The following is a 10,854-nucleotide window of genomic DNA, read 5'->3' as shown; positions in this document are numbered from 1 at the left end:
AGCAATATTTCATACAGCAATATGGAAAATCAGGTACCATGTTTGTACCCATTTGACAGCTGAGGAAATTGAGATTCAGAAAAAGTTAACTCCCCCACTAGACTACAGGCATGGCAATATTTTGTCTTGCTTGTGACTTCACATTGAGCCTAGAGATACTAAATGTACAGTTCTGTCTGCTTGATCACACTTCCCCAAGCTCACCCACATAGTAAGTAGTGGAGATGTATTTATATATTTTTAAAGATTTTATTTATTTATTTGAGAGAGAGAGAGAACAGAGGGAGAGTAAGAAGGAGAAGCAGACTCTCCGCTGAGCAGAGAGCCCGACGTAGGGCTCTATCCCAGGACCCTGGGATCATGACCTGAGCCGAAGGAAGACGCTCAACCGACTGAGCCACCCAGGCATGCTGTAAGTAGTGGAGATTTAATTTGAACTCAGTTCTCTCTGATTCCAAAGGCTGGCTCCAGGCTATCAATCACTAAGCAATGACAAAATAATTATGGAGGTAATCTAGGTAAACTGATCATATCTTAGAAGCAGTTAGAGCATTTTGCCATAATGACTTGAGGTTTCTATTAGTCAGGAGTCTCATTGGTAAGTAATAGAAGCCCAACCCAAACAAGCTTAAACAAAAAGTTGGGGAGATATGAGGCATAGTTGAAGCAAGGGTCTCACAGCTGTCAGTCACCACTCTCTATCCTCTTAGGTTTTTTTCTCCATGCTGGTTTCACCCTCCTGCAGCTTTCTCCACATGCTGCTTCTGCTTCCTTCCCACCAGCCTCGCAACCCCAATGGAAAGAGGCAATCCCTTTGACAAAAGTTTCAAGAAAACTTCTGAGAAGGGCTCCCATTGGCTCAGCCCGAATTACTCTGAACCAATCACTTTGGCCTGAGAGATGATGCTTTCATTGATCAGGCTTGTGTCTTATGCGTACTCCTGGATCCTGAGGATAGGAAGAGCCTTCCCAAACCACAAGGACTAAGAGTGGAGAAGGGCTAGCTCTCCAACAGAAAACTCGGGTGTCATTACCAGGGGAGGGCGCAATAGATGCTGGGTCAGCCAAATGAACAAAGATTTGGCTCCTTGTCAGCTGACTTATGAATTATTGTTACTGGTCACACACACACACAAAAAATGGCTATAAGAGAAACTGTCAATGAGATCAGTGCAGAGCTATTCTTTCAATTGAAAGAAGAATCAATAAACTCATTGGAAATAAGTCCTGGAGCGCCTAGAAGCCGTTTTATGGATGAGAAAACCAAGGTTCAACATCCCTGATTAAATGCCACCTTCTCAGAGAAGCCTTCTCCATCACCTTATCTAAAATAGCACCCATGGGGGGAGGGCGCCTGGGTGGCTCAGTCAGTTAAGCGTCAGACTCTTCATTTTGGCTCCAGTCATGGTCTCAGGGTCATGAGATGGAGCCCTACGTCAGGCTCCATGCTCAGCATGGAGTCTGCTTGTCCCTCTGCCCCTGCCCCTCTCCCTCCCCCTCCTTATGCTCTCTCTCTCAAATAAATAAAATATTTTTATAAATAAGTAAATAAAGGAACAGTAAGATGTTAATTTTGAATCAAAGGAGAATCCACAGACGTATTATATTTCGGCAGTCGGGAATGATGAAATGAAATTACTAATAGACACAAAACAGGTCAGCATCCCCAGGGCAACACATAGTGCTTGGAACCATCTCTTCCATAGATTGCCCAGCAATTAGGTCTCCACTGGACAAAATTCATTTGCATCTCTATGGGCAAGAATCATTTGCATTATTACCAGTTGTGTACAAATTATAGAGTTGCAAAATAGCTCAAAGACAAAGCAAGGCACAGAACCCCATAGAATCAGATAACCTGAAAGGGCCCCCTTCCTTTGCCATACTTCACTAGCATACCCTCTCTTCTCATTTGCCTTTAAGCCATCAACTGGAAATCCAAGGAAACTGAAGGGATGTTCGGTTAGTCAGGACTCTGAGTTGCAAATAACAGAAACTCAGCTCAAGCTGGGTTAAAAGAGAATTCTTTGGCTTATCCTTGGTCGACCAGATTAAAGACTGTGTTCAAGTACAGCTGGATCTAGAAGCTCAGACAAAATCATTGGGAATCTGTCTTGTCCATCTCTTGGCCCTGATTTCCTTTGTTTTGACTTCATACCAGGGAGCCTATCACTCCCGGGGGGCCCTTCAAGCTCCAGCTTTATATTCAGTTTGGTAACCCATGCAAACAGGAACGCAGGGCTAAGGGCTCCAGCAAAAGCCTACGACTGAATCTCAAAGGCTCTGATGGGCTCAATTTGGGGTCACGGGCTCATCTCCTGAACCAATCACTGTGGTCAGGATGACAGAATGTTCTGATTGACCAGGGCTGCCTGGTCACACGCCCACTTATCAAGTCAGAGAGTGGGGTTAGCTCCTCCTAACTGCGTGGATTGAGCAAGAGAAAGGGGAGTCTTCCTGGAGGAAAATCAAGATGCTGCTGACTTAACATAATTGTATTGTGGAGGCTGCTCAAATTTTAGAATCAACAGCCATCACAACATAATCTTTTTTTTTTTTTTTTTTAGATTTTATTTACTTATTTGACAGAGAGAGACAGCGAGAGCAGGAACACAAGCAGGGGGAGTGGGAGAGGGAGAAGCAGGCTTCCCACTGAGCGGGAAGCCCGATGCGGCGCTCAATCCCAGGACCACGAGATCATGACCTGAGCCGAAGGCAGACGCTTAACGACTGAGCCACCCAGGTGCCCCCATAATCTTCTTATTTTAAAAAAGATTTATATATATTTTTTATTTTAGAGAAGAGAGAGTGTGCCTGAGTGGGGAGAGGGGCAAAGGGAGAGGTAGAGAGAGAGTCTTCAAGCAGACTGAGCATGGAGCCCAACTCGGGGCTCGATTCCTGGAACCAGAGATCATGACCTGAGCTGAAATCAAGAGTCAGCTGCTCAACCGACTGAGTCACCCAGGCACCCCCCACCCCTATCTCAACATAATCTTACTAAGTACCCTGTTATATACCAGGCAGGAAGGAAACTATTTCTGGTGCCGGGGAAGGAATTACACTTTCTAGAGTTCACTAACATAACCTCTCAGCTCTGCCCTTCCACACACACATACACACAGACCATGGAGCGGAGGCTAGAATTTTAGGAAAATGGAATGAGAATTAATACCCAGGGTGCCGGGGCACCTGGGTGGCTCAGTCGGTTAAGCGTCTGCCCTCGGCTCAGGTCATGATCAGGGTCCTGGGATCGAGCCCCAAGTCGGGCTCCCTGCTCCGCGGAAAGCCTGCTTCTCCCTTTTCCTACTCCCCCCTGCTTGTGTTCCCTCTCTTGCTGTGTCTCTCTCTGTCAAATAAATAAATAAAATCTTAAAAAAAAAAAAGTACCCAGGGTGCCTGGCTGGCTCAGTTGGTAGAGCATGTGACTCTTGATCTCTGGGGTCGTAAGTTCAAGCCCTGTGTTAGGTAGAGAGATTACTTAAAAATAAAATCTTGGGATGCCTGGGTGGTTTAGTCAGTTAAGCATCTGCCTTCAGCTCAGGTCATGATCCCAGGGTCCTGAGATCGAGTCCCACATCGGGCTCCCTGCTCAGTGGGAAGCCTGCTTCTCCCTCTGCCTCTACCTGACACTCCCCCTGCTTGTGCACTTTCTCTCTCTCAAATAAATAAATAAAATCTTTAAAAATAAATAAATAGCATCTTAAAAAAAAATACTCACACCCTGACTGGGTTGAATAGTGTCTCCCAAAGTTAATATCCACCCAGGACCTCAGAGTGTGACCTTATTTGGAAATAGAGCCTTTGCGGATATAATCGAGTTAATATAGGGGAGAACCAGTATCGTTTCCTTCTACCCCCCGAAGTTTTCAGCTGGAGCCCCCACAAAACAAAAGACAGATTAACCAAGAGGAAAACATAGATTTAATAGAATTTTTACAGGACACAGCAGTTTTTTACAAGCAAATAAAGACCCAAAGAAACAGTTACACTTGAGTATTTTTATACTAGATTTGATGAAGAGGGGAGAGTTGTGGGAAAATGTGATAGGACAAAAAGGGATGTGAGCTAAGAGTAGCAAACGGGGAAACTTAGCGCGGCCTGTTCCTTCAGATTCTCCCGGCTTCCCTCGGTCTTCCGAGATAAGAGTGCCCCGTTCCTCCCAGCACTGGGAGGGCACCTTTCACCGGAGGGTCTATGTATGACCTGCTTCAAAAAGTCCTTCCTGCCCCTGTGTTTCTCAGATTCCTTCAGCTTAAAACATTCAATGTACCCCAAGTGCCATATTTTTGGGTAGCGTATCATTAAGATGAGGTCATACTGGGGCGCCTGGGTGGCTCAGTCGTTGAGCGTCTGCCTTCGGCTCAGGTCATGATCCCAGGGTCCTGGGATCGAGCCCCGCATCGGGCTCCCTGCTCTGCGGGAAGCCTGCTTCTCCCTCTCCCACTCCCCCTGCTTGTGTTCCCTCTCTCGCTGTGTCTGTCTCTGTCAAATAAATAAATAAAATCTTCAAAAAAAAAAAAAAGATGAGGTCATACTGGATTAGAGAGGGCCCAAGTCCAGTGGCGGGTATGTTTATTAGAGGACAGACACAGAGAAGGAGCGTGAAGACAGAGGCAGGGGATCAGAGCCATGTGGTCACAAAGCCAAGGGACACCCTCCTTGGTGACAATCCGTTGCTGACAACCACCAGAAGCTAAGAGACAGGCATGGGGTAAATGCTCCCTCAGAGCCTCCAAAAGGAGCCACCCCTGCAGACACCTTAATTGTGGACTTCTAGCCTCCAGATGGCTGAGGGCATAAATTTCTGTCATTTTAAGCCACCAAGTTTGTGATGGATATTTGTCACCCCATCCACGGGAAACCAATGCACGCCTGTTACAATTTCTAAAGAGGGAACAATGAATTGGGTCACAGTTTCTAAAAATATCAAATCAAGGGGCTCCTGGGTAGCTCAGTTGGTTGGGCATCTGGCTCTTGGTTTTGGCTCCGGTCGTGGTCTTGGGATCGTGGGGTCGTGGGGTCGAGCCTTGCGTGGGGCTCCACACTCTGGCGTGGACTCTACTTGTGATTGTCTCTCTCCTTCTCCCTCTGCTTGTCTCCCCGTTCACTCTCTCTCTAAAATAAATACGTAAAATCTTTTTTAAAAAGTTTAAAAAAGATCAATTCAATTCATATTGATGTTGAAGCAAGATTAGTCACATTTTTTTCCCCTGCCTTGGAGGCATCTTGTCTTAATGAGTCACCATGAGGGCAGCTCTCTTTCCTGTCCAAGTGGCAAGCTTTTGAGACAGAGTCCATCCCTCTCCTTTGCTGTCTTGGCTAAGGTTGAAAATATTATCTATAAAGTAGAAAATTGAAACTTCCCTACAATGACAGTTACACAGGATTATGTATTCATTTGGGCAGGGACTGGGTGGGAACACAGGAAGAGGAAAATAAAATATGCAAAAGGGAGGTGAAATGTGGATGTTGTTAAACATTAACCGCCGTGGTCCGACTAGGGTTGAGAGCAAAGATCTCAAGTCAGACATACCCCCGTCCAAATCACAGAGTCACAATTTACCTGTGTAACTTAACTTCTCTGAGCGTCAGTCTCTCCCTCCATAAATGGGGTTTTTACTCCTGCTTCTTGGCCTGAGGTTTAGATGAGATGATGTATAAAAAGCCTTCACCCTAGAACCTGGCACATAATAAATGATCAATATATTTTGGCTTTAAATTTTTTCTATTTAATTTTTTAAAAGATTTTATTTATTTATTTGAGAGAAAGAGAGAGCACAAGCCAGGGGAAGGGGCTGAGCAGAGAGCCTGACACAGGGCTCCATCCTAGGGCCCCGGGATCATGACCTGAGCAGAAGGCAGTCGCTTGGGGTGCCTGTTGGGTGGCTCAGTTGGTTAGGTGTCTGCCTTCAGCTCAGGTCATGATTCCAGGGTCCTGGGATTGAGCCCCGCATCGTGCTCTCTGCTCAGCGGGGAGCTTGCTTCTCCCTCTCCCTCTGTCTACCACTCTGCCTACTTGTGCTCTCTCCGTCAAATAAATAAATAAAATTTTTTAAAAAAGAAGAAGGCAGTCGCTTAACTGACTGAGTCACCCAGGTGCCCCTCTATTGAATTTTTTAATAAAAAACATCCACAAGGTTCAAAAAGCAAAGTGAGAGGTACCTGGCTGGCTCAGTTGGTAGAGCATGTGACTCTTGATCTCGGGGTTCTGGGTTCAAACCCCACGTTGTATGTAGAGCTTACTTAAAAATAAAATCTTAAAAAAAAAAAAGCAAAGGGATATAAAAAGTAATCCATTGAAAAAACTGACGTCCACCCATCCCTGTGCACCCACTTCCTCCCTCTCCCCTACACCACTGGCAAACACGTTTCTTAGTGTTGTGAATCCTTCCTGTATTTCTTTAAGGAAATATACATGCTTAGCTCCCTTACACAAGAGGTGGCATTCTGTATAAGCTTTTTCTGCATTTTTTATTTTTTTCATTTAGCGGTAATACCCTGGAGATCATTCCACAGCAGTACAAAGAGAACTTCCTCTTCCTTCTTTATCACTGCACACGATTCCATGGGCTGCTGCGTCACCCCCTATAGAGGGAAACTCCAGTTGTTTCTGCTCTGGCAATGACCAATAATACGGCACTGAAAATCTTTGTACTCACTTTCTCTTGTATGTGCACAGGTGTATCTGTGACACAAAGATCTGAAAGCAGAATTGCTGGATCAAAGGGGAAAATGCCAGAGAACTTTTTTTTTTTTTTAAGTCATCTCTCCACCCAACGTGGGGCTTGAACTTACAACCCCGAGACCAAGAGGGGCATGCTCCACCGACTGAGCCAGCCACGTGCCCCCAGACTGCTGTTGCTACATATGGGCAAGTTGCCCCACAAAGGTCACTGGGGGGATGTATGCCAGTGTCTTTTTCCTGCAGCCTCACCAACACAACAGGCCTGAAAGCTGGTTATTATTTTGATTATTGTTTCAACGTTGTTTGTGCTAAAAAATTTTTTTCTTGCCACATTTTTGTCTATAGATACAAGCACGGTTATCTCTAACTTTATTTATTTATTTATTTTTAGATTTATTTTATTTATTTATTTATTTATTTGAAAGAGAGAGAGCACAGGAGCAGGAAGGACAGAGGGAGAGGGAGAGAGAATCTGAAGAAGATTCCCCGCTGAGTGCGGAGCCCCACGAGGGGCTTGATCTCAAGACCCTGAGATCACAACCTGAGCTGAAACCAAGAGTCAGGCACTTAACCAACTGGCCACCCAGGTGCCCTGATTTATTTATTTTTCAAAGTAAGCTCCATGCCCAGTGTGGGGCTTGAACTCACAACCCTGAGATCAAGAGTCACATGCTCTACTGACTGAGCCAGCCACACACCCCTCAAACTTTATTGGAAGAAGGCACCTCAGGTGCCCCTGGCTGGTTCAGTCGGTTAAGTGTCTGACTCTTGGTTCCGCTCTGGTCGTGATCTCAGGGTCGTGAGATTGAGTCCCATGCCGGGCTATGCTCTGACCGAGGAGTCTGCTTGGGATTTTCTCTGCCCCTCCCCCTGTTTGCATGTGCTCTCTCTCTCCCCCCACACCCCAAATAAATAAATAAATCTTCAAAATTAAAAAAAGAAAGAAAGAAAGAAGGCACCTCAGAACAAGAACAGGCTGTAATGAAAGAGAAACGATCAGACAATAGGAAAAGGTTTCTAGAGATTAGAAATATGGTTACTGAAAAAAATGTTATGCCCGTGAATATGCTGAAAAATAGAAGAAACGTGGCCAAAGACCAAATTAGTATGTGGAAATATCGGAGCAAGGAAATCCTTCAGAATATGGAGCTGAAATTTTTCAGCAAAAAAGTGCGTGAAGAAAAATTTTTTAAGTGCTTTAGACCTCCATTTCCATATCAAACACGCCTAACCCTTCTAACAAAAATGAATTCAAGATGTATGCCAGAAAAATGAAAATGGAAACCAAAACAAGCAAAAAGGCATGGTATGCAAGAGACGGTAGAATTAAGCTAAGAATGCATGACATATGGGCAGCAGGCCCAGGGAGACAGAAGAGCAAGAAATTAGAACATGAAGTCAACAGGCTCTATGAAAAATAACATAAAGAAGAAAGTCCGTTTTTTTCCACCCAAATTATATTACTAAGGACCTAGATGTTCTAAAAGCAGAAGGTAAAGAAATGCATCTCTTCTATCAATGAGGATTTTAAATACTCGCTCTGGGAATTTGGTGTGGGGAATTGATTACACTCGTTATGGAAAATCCGAGAAGCCAGCAGAAGACCAAGAGGCAGCCAGGGATTAGGGACAGCGGTTGGCAGTGGAGTGCTGGTAAAGGGTCAACTGGCTCTTGGAAAGAAGCCCTGATTTGTTGTCTGTTCCAGTTGGGGGGGATGTAAATACTCCTTCCGTGGCCAATTTCAAGCTGCCAGCATGAGGCCACCGAGCATGGAGAAGGAAAGAGAGGTGCACAATCGCTTCCTGTGTGCTGGGACAGGCCAGCTCCAGCACGCCGTTGGTAGAAAAGTGCCACCACACTCGGGGACAGTGGGAAATCTAACTGCAGCCCTGGGATCAGGGCCACTTGGTAGAAGATGGAACCATAGAAGAAGCTCTACTTCCCTTTCTGTGACAGCTGTTCTGTAGTGGGAAATATTCACATAATTTTATTATTATATATGCTGTGTATTCGAAGTTTCGAATCAACAACCATCACAACATAATCTTATTACACTGCCTACTATGTGCCAGGCAACAGTTCTAGGTCCCAGGGAGATGGAAGCGACAAGATGAAGTCCCTATATTAATACATCAGAATTTGTTAATTCATTCACCAACTAATGGGCATTTGGGTTGTTTCCAGTTTGGGGCTACAATGAAAAAAAAAGAATTCGTAAAGGAATATATGGAGTGCCTGGGTGGCTCAGCGGGTTAAGCATCCAGCTCTTGGTTTTGGCTCAGGTCATGATCTCAGGGTCCTGAGATCAAGCTTGGCATCATGCTTGATGATTCTCTCTCCCTCTGCCCCTCCCCCACTCGCTCTCGGTCTCTCTCTCTCAATAATAAAATAAATAAATAAATGCTTTCTTTTGTGGTTAGTGCTTATGGTGTCCTGTCTAAAAGATCTCTGTCCAGGGCGCCCGGGTGGCTCAGTTGGTTAAGCAACTGCCTTCAGCTCAGGTCATGATCCTGGAGTCCCGGGATCGAGTCCCGCATCGGGCTCCCTGCTCAGCGAGGAGCCTGCTTCTCCCTCTGACCCTCCCCCCCTCTCATGTACTCTCTCTCATTCTCACTCTCTCAAATAAATAAATAAATCTTTAAAAATAAATAAATAAATAAAAGATCTCTGTCCATCCCAACAGGGTCCTGTATTTTCTTCTAGTAGTTTCTAATTTTAGCTTTTATATTTAGGTCTATGACCTCTCTTGAATATTTTTCAGGTATAGTGTGAAGTGGGAGTTGAGTTCATCTTTTTCAGTATGAATATCCAATTGTTCCAACAACATTGGTTGAAAAACAAGACTTTTTTCCCTCACTGAATTACCTTAATGCTTTGATTAAAAATCACTTGGCCATAGATGTGTTAGTCTAAACTGGCCTCTCTATTCTCTTCCATTGAACTGTCTATCCTTACTTCTTTTACCTTTTGAAACATGCAAATTGGCCCAGGGTACTCTCTCACACAAACAAAATAGGCCTTTTCGTACAACAAGTATTTTCTGAGCCTAGTCTGTGCCAATCAGCAGGAATATAATAGTGTTCAAGACTCAACATTTTCCTTTTTCCTCATGGTGCTTGGAGTAGTAAACATCTGCTGGTTTTGCCTGCTCTAAATACTCTCCTCTTCCTCAAGCAACAGGTTCTTAGTTCTCCCCTGGGGAGCCACAGTCTGCCCACCCTCATCCCATGTGGTTCAGATGAAGCTGACCTCAACATCCCTTTCCCAAGGTAAACACACAACCCAGGCTTGGCCAGTGAGCACCAGTACGAGGACATTTTTGTAGAACCACCAGGAAGATGTAGTTTTCTTTCCTCTGTTGTTTTTTGTTTGTTTGTTTGTTTTGTTTTTTGAGAAAGAGCGAGTGTTGGGGGGAGGGCAGAGGGAGAGAGAGAATCCCAAGCAGGCTCCATGCTGATCAAGGAGCCTGACACAGGGCTCCATCCCACAACCCTGAGATGGTGACCTGAGCCAAAGCCAAGAGTCAGATGCCCAGCCGACTGAGCCACCCAGGTGCCCCTTTCCTTTGTCATTTCTGTAGTTGGCAAGCTGAAGGGAGCCACTGCTGCCTGAGATTGATGCCAATATGGAGGGCATCAGAGTTGGTAGGTGGGGACTGACAGATACTCACCATTTGAGCACCTGGTCCCAGCTGCGCTTGAAGCTGACGAAAACTCCTGGGCTTTCCTATTCTGTGAGTCAATGAATTCTTCTTCTTTTTTTAACTTAAGGCTGTTCGAGTTAAACCTACTTCCCCCTGCTAAACATAAAGGAATTAATACAAGCAATAGGAAAAAAGGCAAAGTCAACATGGGCATCTCAGGGAATTTCCCTGGTCAACTTTCAAGGCAATTCTTATTTAATTCCATTCATCTTGGATACCTCAGTCCAGCCCCTCTGTCCAATCAATCAACAAGTCCCTAGAAAGCAGTATTTTTCAGACTGAGGATTATGACCCACTAGTGAGTCATGAAATGAATGTAATGGGTTATGGCCAGAAGTTTTTTTTGTTTTTTTTTTTAATGAAAGAGAATGGAATAAAAGGAATAGAAAATATCAGAGGGCATTGCATGTTGTAAGGCTAAGTATTTTTTTTTTAAGATTTTTTTGGGGGGGGGGGGGCGCCTGGG

The 10,854-nt window shown here is 44.8% G+C and overlaps 1 long non-coding RNA gene across 2 annotated transcripts; it reads right to left on the bottom strand.

The window, feature by feature from the left end:
* Nucleotides 1-4,548: 4,548 nt before the first annotated feature.
* LOC118011156 lies at nucleotides 4,549-10,398 on the bottom strand. 2 transcript variants are annotated; one of them, XR_004679412.1, is made up of 3 exons: nucleotides 10,356-10,398; nucleotides 5,564-5,680; nucleotides 4,549-5,115 (listed from the first exon to the last, which is right to left on the bottom strand). It is a non-coding gene; the product is annotated as an uncharacterized LOC118011156 (long non-coding RNA). The 2 variants fall into 2 exon arrangements; XR_004679413.1 differs by lacking the exon at nucleotides 10,356-10,398 and adding an exon at nucleotides 6,163-6,207.
* Between the last annotated feature and the right edge of the window lie 456 nt (nucleotides 10,399-10,854).

Source organism: Mirounga leonina, unplaced genomic scaffold, assembly GCF_011800145.1.
Source record: "Mirounga leonina isolate KUSES-001 unplaced genomic scaffold, KU_Mleo_1.0 Mir_150, whole genome shotgun sequence".
Classification (NCBI taxonomy): Eukaryota; Metazoa; Chordata; class Mammalia; order Carnivora; family Phocidae; genus Mirounga; species Mirounga leonina.
Note: the sequence above shows the minus strand (reverse complement) of the source record. Positions and strands in the feature narration are given on the sequence as shown.